This window comes from Cebus imitator, unplaced genomic scaffold (genome assembly GCF_001604975.1).
Source record: "Cebus imitator isolate Cc_AM_T3 unplaced genomic scaffold, Cebus_imitator-1.0 Scaffold18, whole genome shotgun sequence".
NCBI lineage: Eukaryota > Metazoa > Chordata > Mammalia > Primates > Cebidae > Cebus > Cebus imitator.
The window spans coordinates 11,821,266-11,839,896 of NW_016107333.1; the positions used below are offsets into that span (position 1 = coordinate 11,821,266).

General features: G+C 39.0%; 1 long non-coding RNA gene and 1 pseudogene across 1 annotated transcript in view; one reads left to right on the top strand and one right to left on the bottom strand.

Annotated features, from left to right (window-relative positions):
• The window catches only part of LOC119468966, a 21,452-nt gene extending 9,159 nt beyond the window's left edge, over window positions 1–12,293 (bottom strand). Inside the window, exon 1 of the long non-coding RNA XR_005197786.1 lies at window positions 12,113–12,293. This is a non-coding gene — a long non-coding RNA (uncharacterized LOC119468966). The remainder of the gene's footprint in view (window positions 1–12,112) is intronic.
• LOC108293974 lies at window positions 856–1,501 on the top strand (annotated as a pseudogene).
• Window positions 12,294–18,631: the final 6,338 nt, after the last annotated feature.

An 18,631-nucleotide genomic window follows, 5' to 3' on the forward strand; every position in this document is an offset into this window, starting at 1 on the left:
AAAAAAAAAAAAAAAAAAAAGCTCATCGTAGTCAAACTTCAGAAAATTTAAGCTAAAGACAAAAAAAATCTTCAAAGGTAAGAATTTCATATATTTCTTCTCAGAAACCATGCAAACAAAAAGAGAATGATGTGAAATAGCGGGAAAGAAAAAAGCCATCGGCCTCAAGTTCTGTATCTCAAGAAATTATCCTTAAAAAGTGAAGGAGAAATAAAGACTTTCTCAGAAAATGAGGGAATTACCAGTAAACCTGCCTTGCAAGAAATTTAAAGAAGTTCTTTAAAGAGGTTTAAAGAAGTTCTTTAGTCTGGGGATGGTACTCATGCTTGTAATCGCAGTGCTTTGGAAGGCCAAGGTAGCAGAATTGCTTGAGGTTTGAGGCCAGGAATCGATACCAACCTGGGCAATGTAGTAAGACTCCATTCTCTACAAAAATAAAATAAAGCAAAAAATAAAATAACTGTGTGTGGTGGCACATGCCTGTAGTCCTAGCTACTCAATAGGCTGAGGAGGGAGCTTGATCCCAGGAGTTTGAGGTTACAGTGAGCTATGATCTGCACTCCAGCCTGAATGACTTTGTCTCTAAGGAATACAAGAAAAGAAGTACAGGTATTGATCGACTTACGACCTATGCAACTTACAACCATTCAACTTTACGACCACAATCGCTAGCCACGACTGCTCCGCGTCTGGCAGCGCAAACCATGCCCAGCTGGGCCTACGACAGTGCGGACCAGCTTCCAGCAGCACTACCACCTCCGTGCATATGGCTTACTCAACTTAAGACCAAATCGTGTTACTACCAGTCTGTCAGAACCAATCGTGGTCGTAAGTCGAGCACTAGCTGTACGGGATTTTGACGTGCTCTTGCGATATTCGGGTCTTTTCCTAAGTCGGTGCTCACCAAGGAGAAAGCCATGTTCAGTTCGAGTGCCAAGATCGTGAAGCCCAATGGCGAGAAGCCAGGCGAGTTCGAGTCTGGCATCTCCCAGGCTCTTCTGGAGCTGGAGATGAATTCAGACCTCAAGGCTCAGCTCAGGGAGCTGAATATTACGGCAGCCAAGGAAATTGAAGTTGGTGGTAGCCGGAAAGCTATCATAATCTTTGTTCCTCTTCCTCAACTAAAATCTTTCCAGAAAATCCAAGTGTCTAGTACGCGAATTGGAGAAAAAGGTCAGTGCGAAGCATGTTGTTTTTATCGCTCAGAGGAGAATTCTACCTAAGCCAACTTGAAAAAGCCGTACAAAAAATAAGCATAATTGTCCCAGGAGCCGTACACTGACAGCTGTGCACGATGCAGTCCTTGAGGACCTGGTCTTCCCAAGCGAAATTGTGGGCAAGAGAATCCGCATGAAACTGGATGGCAGCCGGCTCATAAAGGTTCATTTGGACAAAACACAGCAGAACAATGTGGAACACAAGGTTGAATCTTTTTCTGGTGTCTATAAGAAGCTCACGAGGGCAAGGATGTTAATTTGAATTCCCAGAGTTTCAATTGTAAACAGAATGTAAATAAAAAATATATTCACGTTAAAAAAGCAAAAAAAGAAAGAAAGAAAAGAAGTACTTCATGGAGAAGGAAAATAATACAGACCAGAAACTCAAATCTACATAAAGAAAGAACACTGGAGAATAAGTGAAACTAAAATAAAAATTTTTATTTTTAATTGATCTAACAGAAAGCAGTTTGTTTAAAGTAATAATAATAAAAATGCATTCAATTATATATATACACACAAATATGTGTTTTTTGTGTATATATATATATATATATATATGCTTATATATAAGTGAAATGAATTAAAGCAATTATATAAGAGATGGGGAGAGGATTGGGAATATTTGATTATAAGGTGCTTGTACTACCCATGAAGTGGCATAGTGTTATTTGAAAGTGAACTTGCATTAGTTGTAAATGAATGTTACAAACTCCAGGGCAACTACTTAAAAAGCTTTTTTAAAAAGTATAATTTATAGGCTAAGAAAGGAGAAAAATGAAATCTACAAAAGACTCAACTGAAACCATAAATGACAGAAATAGGATAGAAGGCAAAGGTAGAAATAAATAACAAAGGCAAAAAACAGAAAACAGTAACAACTGTGGTAGATATTAATCAAACTAAGTCAATAATCATCTTAAAACCCCAATTGCCTAAATATTTCAATTAAAAGACATGGATTTGAATAGTGGATCATAAAACAAGGCCTAACTTTCTGTTGTTTACAAGAAACCCACTTTAACTATAGAGGCACATATAGATTAAAAGTAAAGGGATGGAGTAGAACATTCTATGTTAAAACTAATCAAAAATAAAGCAGGAGGAATAACATCAATTTCAGACAGAGCAGACTTCAGAGTAAGGAGAGAGAGACATTACATCATGATAAAAGAGTCAATTCTCCAAAAAGACATAACAATCCTTAACATGCATACACCTGACAACAGAGCATCAAAATACACGAGGCAAAAATATATAGAACTGCAGAAGAAATAGATTAATCCAATATTATAGTTGGAGACTTTAGCACCCTTCTATCAGAATCAGATGGCTTCAGCAAGCAGAAAATCTGTAAGAACATAGTTGAACTCAGCAGCACTATTAATCAACTGGATACAACTGACACCTATGGAGTACTGCATTCAGCAATAGCAGAATACACATTCTTCTTGATTTTGCATGAAATATTCACCAAGATAGACCATATTTGTATAAAATAAATTTATACAAATGTATATCTCTGTAAAAACATGTTTATATAAATGTACAAATTTATATTTATATTTTTATAAATATGTAAATTTATATTTATATAAAAACAAAAATATTTTCAGCTAAAAACAAGAAATATAGAGAAAATTCACAAAACCAAAAGTTGGTTCTTTGAAAAAAAAAATCAATGAAATTGATAAGCCTGTAGCTGGGCTAAGAGAAAAAGAAAACATGAACTACTAATATTAGAAATGAAAGAGGTGATATCGCTATAGAGTTCATGAACAATAAAAGTATAAGAAAGGAACTTTATGAACACCCTATGTCCACAAAATTGATAATTTATATCAAATAGACCAACTCTTTGAAAGACACAATCTATCAAAACTCACATAAGAAGAAATAGACAATTTGAATAAACCTCTTTCTATTAAAGAAATTGAATCAATAATTAATGACCTCCCACAACAGAAAGCATCAGGCCTAGGTGGGTTTACTAGTGAATTCTACCAAATATTTAATGAAGAAATCATGCCAATTATTTACACTCACTTCGAGCACATAGAAGCAGAGGAAATGCTTCCTAACTCATTTCATGAGGCCATTATTAACCTAATACAAAAACCAGACAGATATCGCAAGAAATGGTAATTACAGGCCCATATCTCTTGGGAACATAGATGCAAAAATTGTCAAAAAATATTAGCGAATTGAATCCAACGATGTATAAAAAGAATTATACATGATGACCAGTTGAGATTTATCCCAGGCATTCAAGGCTGGTTCAACATTTAAAAATCAAAAAGCTAAAGAAAAATTATATAACCATATCAAAAGATGCAGAAAAAAAATCTGGCAAAACATAACACACATTCCTGATACAAACTCTCAGCAAACTAGAAATAGAGATCAACTTCCTCAACTTGATAAAGAACAAAACTTACGAAAAAACCTATAGCTAACATCATATTTAACAGTGAGAACCCTGAAGCTTTCTTCTAGGATCATAAACAAGGCAAAGATGGCTCCTTTCATCATTCCTTTTCAAAATTGTACTGGAAGTCCACGCTAATTCGATAAGGCAAGAAAAGGAAATTAAAGGAATACATATTGGGAAGGAGGAAAAAATAAAACTGTCTTTGTTCACAGATGACATGATTGTCTATGTAAAAAATCTAAAATAATTGACAACAACAACAAAAACTCCTAGAAATATTAAGTAATTGTAGTAAGGTTGCACTCTACAAAGTTAATATACAAAAGTCAATCCCTTTCCTATAAACCTGCAATGACTGAACAAGTGGAATTTGAAATTAAAAACACATTACTATTTACATTAGCATACCCCAAAAGGAAATACTTAAGTATAAATCTAATGAAATATGTGCATGATCTATTTGTGGAAAACCATAACATTTTGATGAAATATATTAAAAAATAAGTAAATAAATGAAGAGGTATTTTCTATTCGTAGATAAGAAAACTCAATATTGTCAAGATGTCAGTTCTCCCAACCTCATGTATAGAGTCAGCACAATCCCAGTCAAAATTCAAGGAGGTTATTTTGTGGATATCACTATATGATTTCAAAGTTTAGGTGAAAAGGCAAAAGGCACAGAATGGTCAACTCGATAATGAAGGAGAAGGAAAAGGATTGACACTACCAACTTCAAGACTTACTGTAAAACAGCAGTAATTAAGACAGTGTGCTATTAGTGAAGAAATAGACAAATAGATCAAAGGAACAGAATGAATAGCCCAGAAATAGATCCACATAAATATAGTCAGCTGATCTTTGACAAAGAAGCAAAGGCAATACAAGGGAGAAAAGGTAGACTTTTCAAAAATGATGCTGGGGTAACTGAATATTCACATGCAAAAAAAATGAATTTAGATACAGATCCTTCACTAAAATGGATCATATTCCTAACTATAACACACAAAACTATAAAATTCCTAGAAGATAGCATTCGAGAAAACCTAGATGACCCTAAGTGTGGCAATGACTTTTTAGATACAATACCAAAGGCACAATCCATGAAAGTAAAACTTAATAAGATGAATTTATTACAATTAAAGACTGCGCTGCAAAAGATGATGTCAAGATAATGAAAAGATAAGCCACAGACTGGGAGGAAATATTTGCAAAAGACAAATATGATTTAAAAAACTGTTTTTCTAGAATATACAAAAATCTCTTTAAAAAAAAAAAAAACCTCTAAAAATATATGAAAACAAACAACCTGATTGAAAAATGGGCAAAAGATCTGAAGAGACACCTTACCAGAGAAGACAGTATGCAGGTTGGCAAGTAAGCACATAAAAAGATGTTCAATATCATAAGTCATTTGGGAACTGCAAGTTAAAACAACAGTGAGATACCGCTACACATCTATTAGAATGGCCAAAGTTCAAAACGTTGACAACAGCAAATGCTGGTGAGGATGTGGAGGAACATGAATTCTCATTCATTGCTCATGGGAATGCAAAATGGAACATCCACTTTGAAAGGTAGTTTGGCAGTTTCTTACAAAACCAAACACACTGTAACCATACAATCCAGCAGCTGTGTTCCTTGCTATTTATCCAGATGAGTTGTAGGCTTATTTCTACATAAAAACTTTCACAGCCGGATGCTGTGGCTCACGCCTGTAATCCCAGTACTTTGGGAGGCCGAGGCGGATGGATCACGAGGTCAAGAGATCGAGACCATCCTGGTCAACATGGTGAAACCCCGTCTCTACTAAAAATACAAAAAATCAGCTGGGCATGGTGGCGCGTGCCTGTAATCCCAGCTACTCAGGAGGCTGAGGCAGGAGAATTGCCTGAACCCAGGAGGCGGAGGTTGCGGTGAGCCGAGATCGCGCCATTGCACTCCAGCCTGGGTAACAAGAGTGAAACTCTGTCTCAAAAAAAAAAAAAAAAAAAAAAACTTTCACATGGATGTTTATAGCAGCTTTATTCATCATTTCCAAAACTTGGAAGCAATCAAGATGTCCTCCGGTAGGTGAGTGGATAAACATGCTTCATCCAGACAATGGAATGTATACAGCACTAAAAAATGAGCTATCCAGGCATGGAAAGACTTAGAGGAAGCTTAAATGCATGTTACTGAATTAAAGAAGCCTCTCTGAAAAGGCTAAATACTGTATGATGTCAACTATGTGACATTCTAGGAAAGGCAAACCTATGGAGACAGGAAAAAGGTGAATTGTTGCCAAGGGTTGGAAGAAAAGAGGCTGGACTAGGTGGAGCACAGGGATTTTTAGGATGGTGAAACTATTCTGTCTAATACAGCATTGATGGATGCATGTCATTATACATCCGTAGAGTATACAACACCAGGGGATATATGGGAACTCCCTGTACTTTCTGTTCAATTTTACTATGAACCTAAAACTTCTCTAAAAAGCAGTTTAGTAGTTTTGTTTCTTTTTTTAAGTCCTTCTAGTAACCAGGCATGATGGCATGCACCTGCAGTCCCAGCTACCAGGGAGGCTGAGGTGGGAGGATCACTTGAGCTCAGGAGTTCGAGGACAGCATAAGCAATACAGCAAGACCTTTGAAAAAACAACGTCTCAGAACTTCCAGAGCCCGGTGTCGCCCACCACAAGAGGTGAGTGCCGGGTGGGGAGACTTCTGTTCAGCATTTTGGTCCCATGATGTTGCCCACTTGGGAGGAGGCGGCTTCTCGGTTTCTCAAGGCCCCTGGGAGTCCGAGCCTGGGCAGGAGGCTGACAGTGGCTTGGGGATCTGGAGGGCAGGGGTGGTCTGTGGGGCAGCCCTGGGACTCCCTCCCTCCCCCGCTGTGGCTGCTCTGGGATGTGAGGACCAGGGATGTGGGCCGCTGCTGGGAGGTGTGGCCCTGTGTGATCCAACCAGAGGAGAGGACAGCCCCCCTCTCCCGTTCACCCAGGCTGTTACCCCATTGAGCACCGATTAAGTGCAGTGCTATTCTGGGTTCCTGGGATGCCACTGAGTGAGACAGATGCACAAACTCTCATCCCAGGGGGGAAAAGTCAATGTTAATCAGGTCTGATCCTCCCTCTGCCAGGCGCCTAATAACCTCATTGTTTCCAGATGAAAGATCAACAGTGTTCTTCCCATGCAGGAGGCCTGGCATGGCCTGGCACCTTGCAGCACACTCCCCTCGGCCCTGCTACAGCCTGTTCGGCCTTTACTTCTCCAACATGTGGCTTCTTGGGTAAAGACGCCCTCTTTGGTCTGGTTAATTCCTCTCCTTATGATTTCTTTGATTAGGGCAATCCTTGCTGGTTTCCGTGGTACAATTTACCTCTCCATGGTTTTTTTTGGACTACCACATACTCGCTTCTAGCACTTAGCACAGGTGTAACCTTACAGCTATTTGAATGCAAATTACATGAGAACAAGGACTTTCCCCCCAATTTCTAGTACCAACCACACTGGTTGGCACAGAGTATGGTTCAATAAACGTTTGCTGGCTGAGAGGCAGATGCGTTTGTAATTATCATGTGAGATACCTGATGTAAGAAAAGGGAATAGCTACCTGGCAGATGTGACTTAATTTGCATCCTCCAGGCTATGGCTTTTAAGATGTCAATCTTCAGGGTGTGCAAAGCAGAAGGATCCCTTGAAGCCAGGAGCTCAAGCCCAGTCTAGGCAAAAGAGTGAGACTCTGTTTCTCCAAAAACATATAAAGTTTAGCAGGGCATGCTGGCATGCCCCTGTAGTCCCAGCTACTTGGCAGGCTGAGGTGGGAGGATCCTTGAGCCTAGGAGTGTGAGGCTGTAGTGAGCTATGATCATGCCACTGCATTCCAGCCTGGAAGACAGAATGACACCTGATTTTTACACAATTGGAGACTGAAATATAATCTGTAATCAGTTTTTCATTTACTGCATTTGAATATTTGCCTTTGTTGCAAAATATTCCACAATATACTTCTTAATGTTTAGCTTATTTTTTTCCAATTTATACCAAATTGTTGGATATAAAGTTTGTATCTTTTTGATATTAGAAATAACTCTGTAGTGAGTGTTTATGAGCTGAAATCTCAGATAAACTCAAGTTGAGATTTTTAAAAATTGGTTTTAAAATTTGGATACTTAAACAGTATATATGCACACGATAAGAAAAAGAATTACCTAAAATTGTATAGTTAAAAAAATCTCCCTTGGCTGGGTGCAGTGGCTCACGCCTGTAATCCTGACACTTTGGGAGGCCAAGGCAGTCAGGAGTTTGAGACAAGCCTGGCCAACATGGTGAAACCCCGGTCTCTACTAAAAATACAAAAATTAGCTGGGCGTGGTGGCACACGCCTGTAATCCCAGCTTCTCGAGAGGCTGAGGCAGGAGAATTGCTTGAACCTGGGAGGTGGAGTCTGCAGTGAGCCAAGATCACATCACTACACTCCAGCCTGGGCAACAGTGAGACTCCGTCTCAAAAAAATAAAATAAATAAAATCTTTCTCTTTACTTAGACCCTCAGCCCCAGTCTCTAGAGGTGACCACTGGTAAGTTTTCTAAGCGACAGCAAATCATATGCCCTGTTCTGAACCTGGCATCTGATACTTAACAGTACAGATAGAAACATTCTTAGTCAGGTATTTTCCTGAAGGAAAAGTTGCAGCAGTTTACACTCCCACCAGCAGATATGGGAATCTGGTTCCCTGTACTTTCTCCTACTTGAGGAATTATCACTTTTTAAGTTCTCGATTTGCTGGGTAGAAAATTACATTTTATTTTTTTAATTTGCCATTATTTACTAGAGACTAAGAAGCTTTTTATATGCTTATTGGGTCTTAATGGGTGAATTGATTACTTGCTATGATTTGGTGTCCACTACAAAACTCATGTTGAAATTTGATCCCTGATATGGTTTGGCCGTGTCCCCACACAAATCTCACCTCTAATTATAATAATCCCCACATGTCAAGGGTGGGGCCAGGTGAATCCTAAGGCCAGTTTCCGCATACTGTTCTTGTGGTAGTGAAGAGGTCTCATGAGATCTGATGGTTTTATAAATGAGAGTTCCCCATGCACAGCTCTCACCTGCCGCCCGTAAGACATGATTTTGTGCCTCCTTTGCCTTCTGCCATGATTGTGAGGCCCCCCCCACTCATGAGGAACTGTGAGTCCATTAAACCTCCTTTCCTTTATAAATTTCCCAGTCTCGGGTAAGTCTTTATTAGCAGTGTGAGAACAGACTAATACAATCCCCAATATTGGAGATATAGCCTAACAGAAGGTGTTTGGATCATGAGGGCAGAACCCTCATGAATATATTAATAGTGGGTGGACATAGTGAGTGATTTCTTATTCTTTTAGCTCCTAAGAGAGCTGCTGATTAAAAACAGCCTAGCATCTACCCTGTTCTCTCTCTTGCTTCCTCTCTTGCCATGTGACCTCTGCACACACCAGCCCCTCTTCACCTTCTGCCATGAGTGGAAGCAGCCTGGGGCCCTCACCAGATGCAGATGCCTAGCCTTGAACTTTCCAGCCATCAGTCATGAGCAAAATAAACCTTTTCTTCTTTTTAAATTAAAAAAAAAAAAAAGAAAACCCTCTCTAGTGATATAAAGTGACAAAACATAAAATTGAATCAAATGCAAAGTGTGTTGTGGACCCCTGATGTTTTTGCCAGTAGAGGAAATGGGTTTAGTTAAACAAGGATGTGGTTTTGGAGGGGTCATTTGGAAAGGGAGGAGAAATGATGGGAGGAGAAAACGATGATCAGATCTCTGTAGGAGGGACAGTCACACAGATTTTAACGCCTTTTAACATGGGAGGTCACCATTCCCATCTACTCCTGATGTAGGCAGAGAAATGGGGAGAGGCAGAGGAGAGATGTCCGGAACAGGAGGGAGTGGCCAGGAGTCGGGCAAGTCAGTTGGCCCCTTCTGGGCTCAGTTCTATACCCTGGAAACCAGAAGTAGCAATATTAAATAAGATAAAGTGTTTGTCATGCAATGATACTGAATAAATAGTACTAATTGTCATATCTGATGCTTGGCAAACAACAGGAAATTGCTAAGTGCTGAATGAACCTCACTTTATGTTGTCAGTCACTGACCTCTTTCCCTGGCTTTTCCAGGTGCTGTGGACCTACTGACACCTCTTCTTTTCTGGTATTGTAGAACTTCTCTTGCCTTTCCAAGGCCAACCCCGCCCTCTGGGGTTCCTTTGGTCCCTCCCACTTGTCAGTCCACGGAGCTGGCATCCTTATCATCAGCTATGGGTAAGCCTATGCCTTGGTTTCACTGGTACAGTCTCAGGTGGTACCTGTTGTCCTCACGTTTTGTTTGTTTGGGTATTTGTCCTTTGTGTCGTTGTTTTAACAAAGCATTATTGTCAATAGCTGTGTTAAATCAAGCTGGGATGGATGTGGTGAACCTCCACTTTGTACCTGCAGCTTCTGCTGGGTTCTCACCTTACAGGTTGTGAGATATATACATAGTGAGCAAAGTGTTTTTTTTCGCAATTGATCACAGGGTAACTAACCCCTCCTTTTCGAGAACAGCATGAGGAGCACTCAGTGATAAAGTGCAGTCTCATGCCAGCAGCCTAGAAAAAGCTTGATTAGATGGAAATCAGAAGACACAGATTGCCAATCACAAGAAGCATCAGCATCTACTTCAAAAGTTAATAGCTACATTAAGAAGATGGTGCTAAAAGATAATTATTAAAATGAGGGCTACAAAAGGTGAGCCTACATATTACTCTATGAAGCATGACTTCATTTAGATCAAAAGACTGTTCTTCTAAGTTAATTATACTCATTACTTTCTCCAAGTTTTTTTATGCACACATGAAAAGCGAAGCAGTGATTGTTAATGTGTTGGCTCCATTACGAGAAGTCAACAGTTAAATGATGCCATCACAAAATTCAAACAGAAAATCATGATTTAATTTTTTCCATTTAATTCATGAAATCAAAAGTCTTGGAAATTCACTCATTTGTAGTTGAAGCATTTGACATTATTGTGATTAATATTGAATTCAGTTGACAAGTGCAACGCTGAAGGTAAAATTACTTATGTTGGGAAAAATAATGTTCTTACTAAATTAAGAAATCTGTGACTAGAAACGTACTTGGTCATGGTTGTTGCGTGTGCCTAATTCATAGCCGCATCCAAATAAGATACACCACTCCACCATTTGAAATAGGTGCAGTTGTCATAACTTAAAAAGATTTTACACAGATAGATTAACCAACCTAAAAAAGTTTATGACAAAGCTGAACACAAAAGGATATTTCCTAATGACAAACATGTTCTTTGTCCCCTTTTCCAATTACAAAACAACTTCACATTTTATGTTACAAAATATGGTCGTTTGCTGAAAACATTAAGCCTAACGTATTTTGATACAAACTCTGAACAAAACGCCACCCCTGCTACTACCCTGCACAATGATTATGTGTAATGAATAGCTTATCATCCTGTACAAAAGATTTTTATTCATGAGAACTGATGCTGCTTAAAAACATTGATTACTTCCAAATTCCCCAGAAGAGGTCTTACATATAGGCAATGTATAGGATACTTATTAAATTGGTGAAGTATACACTTAAAATTACATCCAAGAAAAGCAGTTTGAGAAAGAGAAATTAAAATGCGCTTGTGCATTTTTTTTCTTGCAACTAGTGTTAAATTCAGCTTTCTTTACTGATAGAATGCAAAACAAGACACCCAAGAAGAACCCCACTGTTGTTAAGTTACGAATTGCTATATGTAAGAAACCATTTCTTTGAAGGAAAATGCACTTAGTTTTAACTTAGTGTCACACCATGTATAACCTAAAGTTAGAAAAGTCACTTATTTGAAGGCACAATTCTGTTCCAGAAATATATACATGTACAAATCAAAATCATATTCAAGTCAAAATCATATACCAGACCTCACCTGGCAAGAAAAATGAGTTCACTGGTCTATCCTGTGGTTCCAGAGCCTCTGTCACTGTCACAGCCAGGCCTCTATGAGCAGCGTCCAGTTCTACAGGACAGAATGTTCTATTTCTTTCTTTCCTCTTGCTTTCTCTTTCTCTCTTCTTTCTCTTTCTTTCTTTGTCTTTCTCTTTCCTTTTCTTCTCTCTTTCCTTTTTCCCTCCCTCCCTTCCTTCCTGCCTTTTTTTCTTTCTTTCTTTTTCTTTCTTTCTCTTTCTCTCTTTCTTTTCTTCCCTCCCTCCCTTCCTTCCTTCCTTTTTTTCCTTCCTTCCTCTCTCCCTCCCTCTCTCTCTTTTTTCTTCCTTTCTTTTCTTTCTCTTTTTCTTTCCCTTCTTTCCTTCCTTCCTTCCTTTTTTCCTTCCTTCCTACCTACCTTCCTTCCTACCTTCCTTCATTCCTTCCCTTCTTTCCTTTCTTTCCTCCCTTTCTCCCTCCCTCCCTCCTTCCCTCCCTCCCTTCCTTTCTGTTATATTCACCATGGGAAAAGATTCTGCAGCCTCCTCAGGGCTTCCTTCATTTTATCTGAAAGGGCAAATGACTTCCCTTTCTAAAGTAGCATCAGCAACCACTTTTGTGGTATGAGAAACAGGAATTGAAGACCCAGCAGAAAGCAGAAGTCAGCTGCTACAGACGGCCTTGGCATAGCTTAAGCTAAAGGCTTTGAACAAGAATGAAACAAAACCCATAAGCCCTCATGTCAGAAGGAGATAGATATTTCAAAAAAAAAAAAAAAAAAGGCAACTTTCCCTTCATCTGCTTAAGGAAGAAAAAAAAAGAGTGTGTGGGGGCAGTGACTGGCTTCCTCAAGCCAGTAAAAGACAAGGAAGGTACATAAAATACTCCATGGTATTACTTTACTTCAAAATAGTAGTTTTCCTCGGGCCACTGGAAAATGTTTGATAGTAATCTATAAATGTATACATTTTTAAAAAGTCTAGGTCTAAGGTAATTACTAATCTCTGTGTGTGTGCCTATAAAGAGAAACAATTATTATGACAAAAGAAGATGCTAGAGAAGGAAAATGGAAAAACTTGAGTGGAAATGAACACACAACTGCTCCCCATTCTGGTCTCATGATTCTAAGCAGCCTTTTCCCTGAAAGCCTTCCAAATTAGTTTTGCTTGGGCTAGATGTTATGTCTCCTAATTTTTTTTTCTTTTATCAATCATCAAGAACATAATGTTGAGTTCAAATGATAATCCAACCTGGAATCTGATTTGCTTTTATTCCATTCTTACCTGCAAAAATCATAAACTAAGCTTTATTTCCCCCTTCACTGGGATATTTGTAACGACATGGATCAGACTCCTTGACGTGACTGGGATGTAGCCAGACCTCATAGAAAGTTGTGTTGGCTGACGGAGACTGTCAGTATTTCTAGGAAGGTTGTGTGCAATGAGATAGAACTTCTACAAACGAACTGTCTCAACACTGGAGGAAGTGCAGCCGCCCCCAGTGCAGCCCTGCCTCTTTCTTTGCTCTGCTGCCTTCAGCCATTGGAACTACAGCTTCTAGTACAAGCCCTTTTACCCTCCCAAATGCTTGGCATAAATGTCAAGATCTCTGAAGTGTTGTCTGAACGTTCTTTTGCTTGGCTTCAGGTGCTTCCCCCTCACTCCTGACCCTGAGGATGGGCTGGGGGGGAATTGCTACAGCCCCTAATGACTCCTTCCAAAGATCTTTCCTTTCCCTGCTTCTCTGTACTTTTCAACTATTTATGTAGGTTGGAGGTGGGTGGTTGCTAACACAGGCATGACTTGGTTTTGCAGCTTCTTCCCATGTTCTGCTTAGGTGGTCTAGTATCCTGGAGGTAATCACCATGGGCTCTGCTCTCCTTGACCTTCTCAACGTGTGGAGACAATAGAAGTACTTTCATCTAACAAAATTTCATTATTCACATAGAAACTTACCTTCTTGAGGAAATATTCAAGAAACGAGACTCCTGTCCTTAGAAATACGTGTGCCACCTTCCTGTATGCGTGTCTGAAGGTCCTCAGTATTCTTACCTCTTGAGATGGAGAAGACCTTTATTATTCATTCACAATCCTGTGGGAAGTGCAGGGAGCCCTTCCTTTAGAAAATATGCTGTTTATCTAAAGGTGGAGGTTTGAAGAACAGAGATTTTTAAGTATCACACTCAGAAACATAAGTGTTATGAGAGATAACAGAGTTTCCAATTACAGCCTTAAAACTCAACATATTCAAAATTAAACTTCTGATCTCCCCATCCACCGGTGCTCCATGTGCTGATTTTTCTAACACACTTGATGGCAATGTATTCCAGTCTCTTAGGCCCCAAATCTTGAAGACATCCATGACTTCTCTTTCTCTCTCTCTCACTCTACAGATAAGCAAATCCTATGAGCTCTATATTAAAAATATATCCAGGGAAATTCAGCTTCTGCTTAGGATGATAAAATTCAGAAAGAGTGTCATCTTCACTCTGACTACAAAAATGGATATACAAGAATATACAAGGAACTCAAATTAACAACCAAAAACAAATAACCCAGTTTTAAAGTAGGCAAATGATCTAATTAGACATTTCTCAAAAGAAGACATACAAATAAATGGCCAACAAATATATGGAAAAACATTCAACATCACTAATCAAAACTACAGTGAGACGTCTCATCCCAGTTGAGATTGGCTATTATCAAAAAGACAAAAAATAACAAATTCTGGCAAGGATGTGAAGAAAGGGAAATTCTTATACAGTGTTAGTGGGAACGTAAACTAGTACAGCCATTATTTAAAGCAGTATAAAGATTTCTCTAAAAACTAAAAATAGAATTACCATACAATCCAGCAATTCTACTACTGGGTATTTATCCAAAGGAAAGGAAATCAGAATCTCAAAGGGATGCTTGTGTTTATTACAGCACTATTCACTATTGTAAAGGTATGGAATCAGCATAAATATTCATCAACAGGTGAATGAAGAAAGAAAATGTGGTATATATGCACGATAGAATACTACTCAGCCATTAAAAAAAAAATGCATTCCTGTCATTTTCAGCAACATGGATGAGGCTGGAGGACATTGTTAAGTAAAATAAGCCAGGCACAGAAAGACAAATACCACATGTTCTTACTTATAGTGGGAACCATAAAAAAAAAAATGTAGCCCACAGAAGTAGAGAGTTACAGTTATCAGAGGCTGGGAATGGTAGGGGGTAGGGAGGATACCGAGAAGTTGGTGAACAGATACAAATTTCAGCTAGATGTGAGAAATGAGCTCTGATGTTTCACAGCACTGTAGAGTGCATATGGTAAACTATAAGTTACTGCATTTTTTAAAAAGCTGGAAGAAAGAATTTTGAATGTTCCCAGCACAAAGAAATGATAAGTGTTTGAAGTGCTGGATATCCTAATGACCCTGATTTGATCATTATACTTTGCATGCATGTTTCAAAATATCACTCTGTGCACCATAAATATGTATAATGATTATGTGTCAACTAAAATCAACAAAAAGGAACATCTACAAAAACAAAATGCTACAGCTAACATACTTAATGGTGAAAGATTGAAGCCTTTCTCTCATGATATGGATAGAGACAAGAATGTTTCTTCTCACCACTCTTTTTTAAAAAGCAGGAATAAACAAAAAGTTAATGGTTGTTTAAAGGATAATACTTAAATATTCAGAAAGTTAAAATTAAAAATATCTTGACTAGGGTTTTCTATGCGGTATATCACCATGATGACTCTGATTTTCCCTTTCCCAGAGCAGTTGCTCAGGAGGAAGGTAAAACAACTGATAACAGTCTCTGGGGCTTGCCTTCCCTTCTCAGGCCAGTTGTCCCCTGGCAGATCAAAGCACTGAAATGAAGAAGCAGCATCCTCTCCTCACCCCTCTCTCTTTCCCTTTTTGTTTTCGAGTATTTCTGAATAATAAATGTAAAATTAGGTTTGAATATATACCAAGAGCCAGATGACCACCCAACTCAAGATTGCATTTCATTCAAGGAGACTTAGCACAGAAAGGATTACCCTTCATCTCAGGGATACTGTGACAGAAGTCACAGATCACACATAAATGTCACTTGCAGTCTCTGAGCAAAGACAAAACTATTCATCTGTAAAATGAGGAGATTTGGACCAGGTGGTCCCACCTAGCCTGGCAAGCCAGAGCGAAAGCTCAGATCTTTCACCCTAAAAGGACTTGCTCTCTCTGCTAAAGTGGATGCAGAAAGGAAAGACCATCATACTGTGGCACCAACCTTCTAATATAAAAAAAGAATTGTGTTGGGGTTAAACTGTATCAACAAAGTGCAAATTTTTATCATACTTACAGGATAAATTAATTCTTGATATTTTAAAATTTATGTACGTTGCAAAACATGGACACCGAAGACTTTACTGTGAGTATATAAAATCTGAGTAAGCCAAGTGAATTACTTTAAATCCTGAGAGTCCATACATAATCTTCTGTATCTATTACGCCTCTCTAATTATGCATTCTCTTCCAGGTCCCTCCAACAAGAGTGTTTCATATCTCAGAGGTTCTAAAATGACTTTTTTTAAAAAAAGCTTCCAGAAATTATGATTCAAGGATTTGAAACCCTAATGTTACAGGCAAAATCTCATTTTTATAAAATATGAAGTGCTGTGTTTCTTTCATTCCTAATAGCTCATCAACAGAAGTCACTACTAAATTGCATTTCTACAGCCTTTCCAGGTAGCGGGATACTGCGTGTTTGAGCTCCACCCAACACCCAACAGGAGTGAGAAGTTTCATGTCTTGCAATTCTGCCACTGCATTTATTCCAGGCTTGGAGCGATCTCCAATTTGACACCAGGATGATCATCCTGTCATGCCTTCATTATTTGGAGTGTTGCTGTAACCTGTTCCTTTGTTTGTTTGTTTGTTTTTGGAGAAACACAAGACTTTCCAGATTCCATCTTGTCGGCCAGCTCTTCTGCTGATGTCATCATATCAATCTTATCAACTAAAAAGCCAGAGGTAATTCCTTCCGTGGTTTTGTTTGGGTCTTGCAAAAATTAAAAACAACTTTCTGCAGCACTTGTGTTGGTATTGCCCGATTTTTAACGGCCCTTTCATAGAGCCCGGTAGCATCACAGGTGCCTTTGCTTGCTCACAACTTTGCTTTGTAGAACCAGAATTTAGCAGTTCTTTGGCCTCAGGAATACTGAACAATATGGCAGATATTTCACTAAAAACCACAGCCCTTTCAATGAGCTGCAGACATTCTGTCAGAGTGTTGTTAGTTTGACTGAGCAGTTGAAGCTGTGCTTTCTTTTCTTCCTCTTCTTTTTCAATGCTCTTCCAGAATATTTATTTTATCTATTATTTTTCTTTTGTTTTATGTGTCATAGGAGGCCACTTACAGATTTTCCCCTTAGGTTTCTGTCATTCTTCCAGTTATTTCCTTTGATCCTCTGCTATTATCTTCTTTTCAATATTTGTATTCATTGGGTTCCTTTTGAGACTCCTTTGCCATTCATGATTGTGTCACCAGCTCGAGTTTTGGGAGCTCTCTTGTTGAGAAAATGGAAGAGCCTTTTTCAACTTGGAGTCCAATGCCTGTGCTTTGTGTTGTAAGCTCTTGTGGCATTTGTCCCCATTAGTTCCATTTGCTCTTATGCCAGCAGTGCTGGGAACAACTGAATTTAAGCTGCCAACTGTCAAACTAGGCCTCTGGCTTACGGCTTTTGATTTTTGCAGGGCACACGACCAAGTCCCAAAACAAGGTTGAATGGACTGCTGATCCTGCTTAATGTTTGGATGTCTGCTATTATATCCTCCCTGAAACAAACTGGAGTGTGTCCTGGTTTTGGTGTGTTTACTTTCTGTTCACTAACTTATACATGCTCTTTAGCAATTAACCCTATTAACCTTTACACCCTCGACCACTAATTTTTATTTGATACTTGAGTCCTGCTAAGGGTCTGAACAAACAGAGAGAGAGGGACTGTCTTGGGGGCTTTTTTCCCGGTCTTGCAAGATCCCCTTGAGAGAGTTGCTATGACTTGACTGATAGAAGCTTGACTTGTGTTTCTCTAACAAATTGTTTATTAACTCTTGTCTTTCAGGGCAGCATTAGTCACTGAATATCTGCCCAAGGCTTGTTTAGGAACCAAATTGCTCTTAGTTCAATTATGGGAGTTATTCTTTAACTTATTTATGGTACATTATTGAGAATTTGGCTTGCTTTCAGGGTCTGACAAGGTTTGAGGCAAATTCTCTTCATTAATCTGTTTTAGAAAGCTAACCAAAGATTAATTTTCAGCACGAGTGTTTCCTACGGAGTCTGTACGCTTAGCTTCCTTGATGTGTTTGTTAACTGCTGCTTTGTAGTCTTCAAATCCTGTGCATTAAGTGACCCCCTGGGTTTTCTTGACAGTTCTCCTGTGGTAAATGATCCAGCTTTATGCTCCTGTCAGCTACCACTGGAGGCTTGCAGTTTGGGTTAGAAAAACACTTCCTGAAATCAGCTTTTGTCCAGTTTTAGTAGCTTCAACTTTGGCTCCTGAGACCTTGTAATATTGGCTGGTCTGGCCTGGAGTTTAATGCTGCTGGGCTTTATGCCTTTATCAGGCAAAACAGCATGATTGACAACATTCTGTTGGGTAGATCCGGGCAATTATTTTTGGCTTTTAGATAAGGCTCAGTGTTTGGCACTTGAAGTTCCTTTTGGCTTCTAGGCGCTCGTGGAGCTTTTTTCTCTGTTGTTCTGTGGCAGCAGTGGGGGTGACAGGTCCTGACCTCACCATGACTTCTCAGTGACAGTGTTTCTTCCTCTCTCACCATTTCTCTTCACGATAGTGCTGGAAGTCCTAGCCAGGGCAATAAGGCTAGGAAAGGAAATAAAAGGCATACATATCAGAAAGAAAGAAAGAAAACTGTCTCTATTTGTAGATGACATAATAGTCTTTGTGGGAAATTCTACAGAATCTACAGAACAGACTCTTAGAACTGATATGTGAGTTCAGAATGGTGACAGACTGCATGATCACCATGCAAAAAG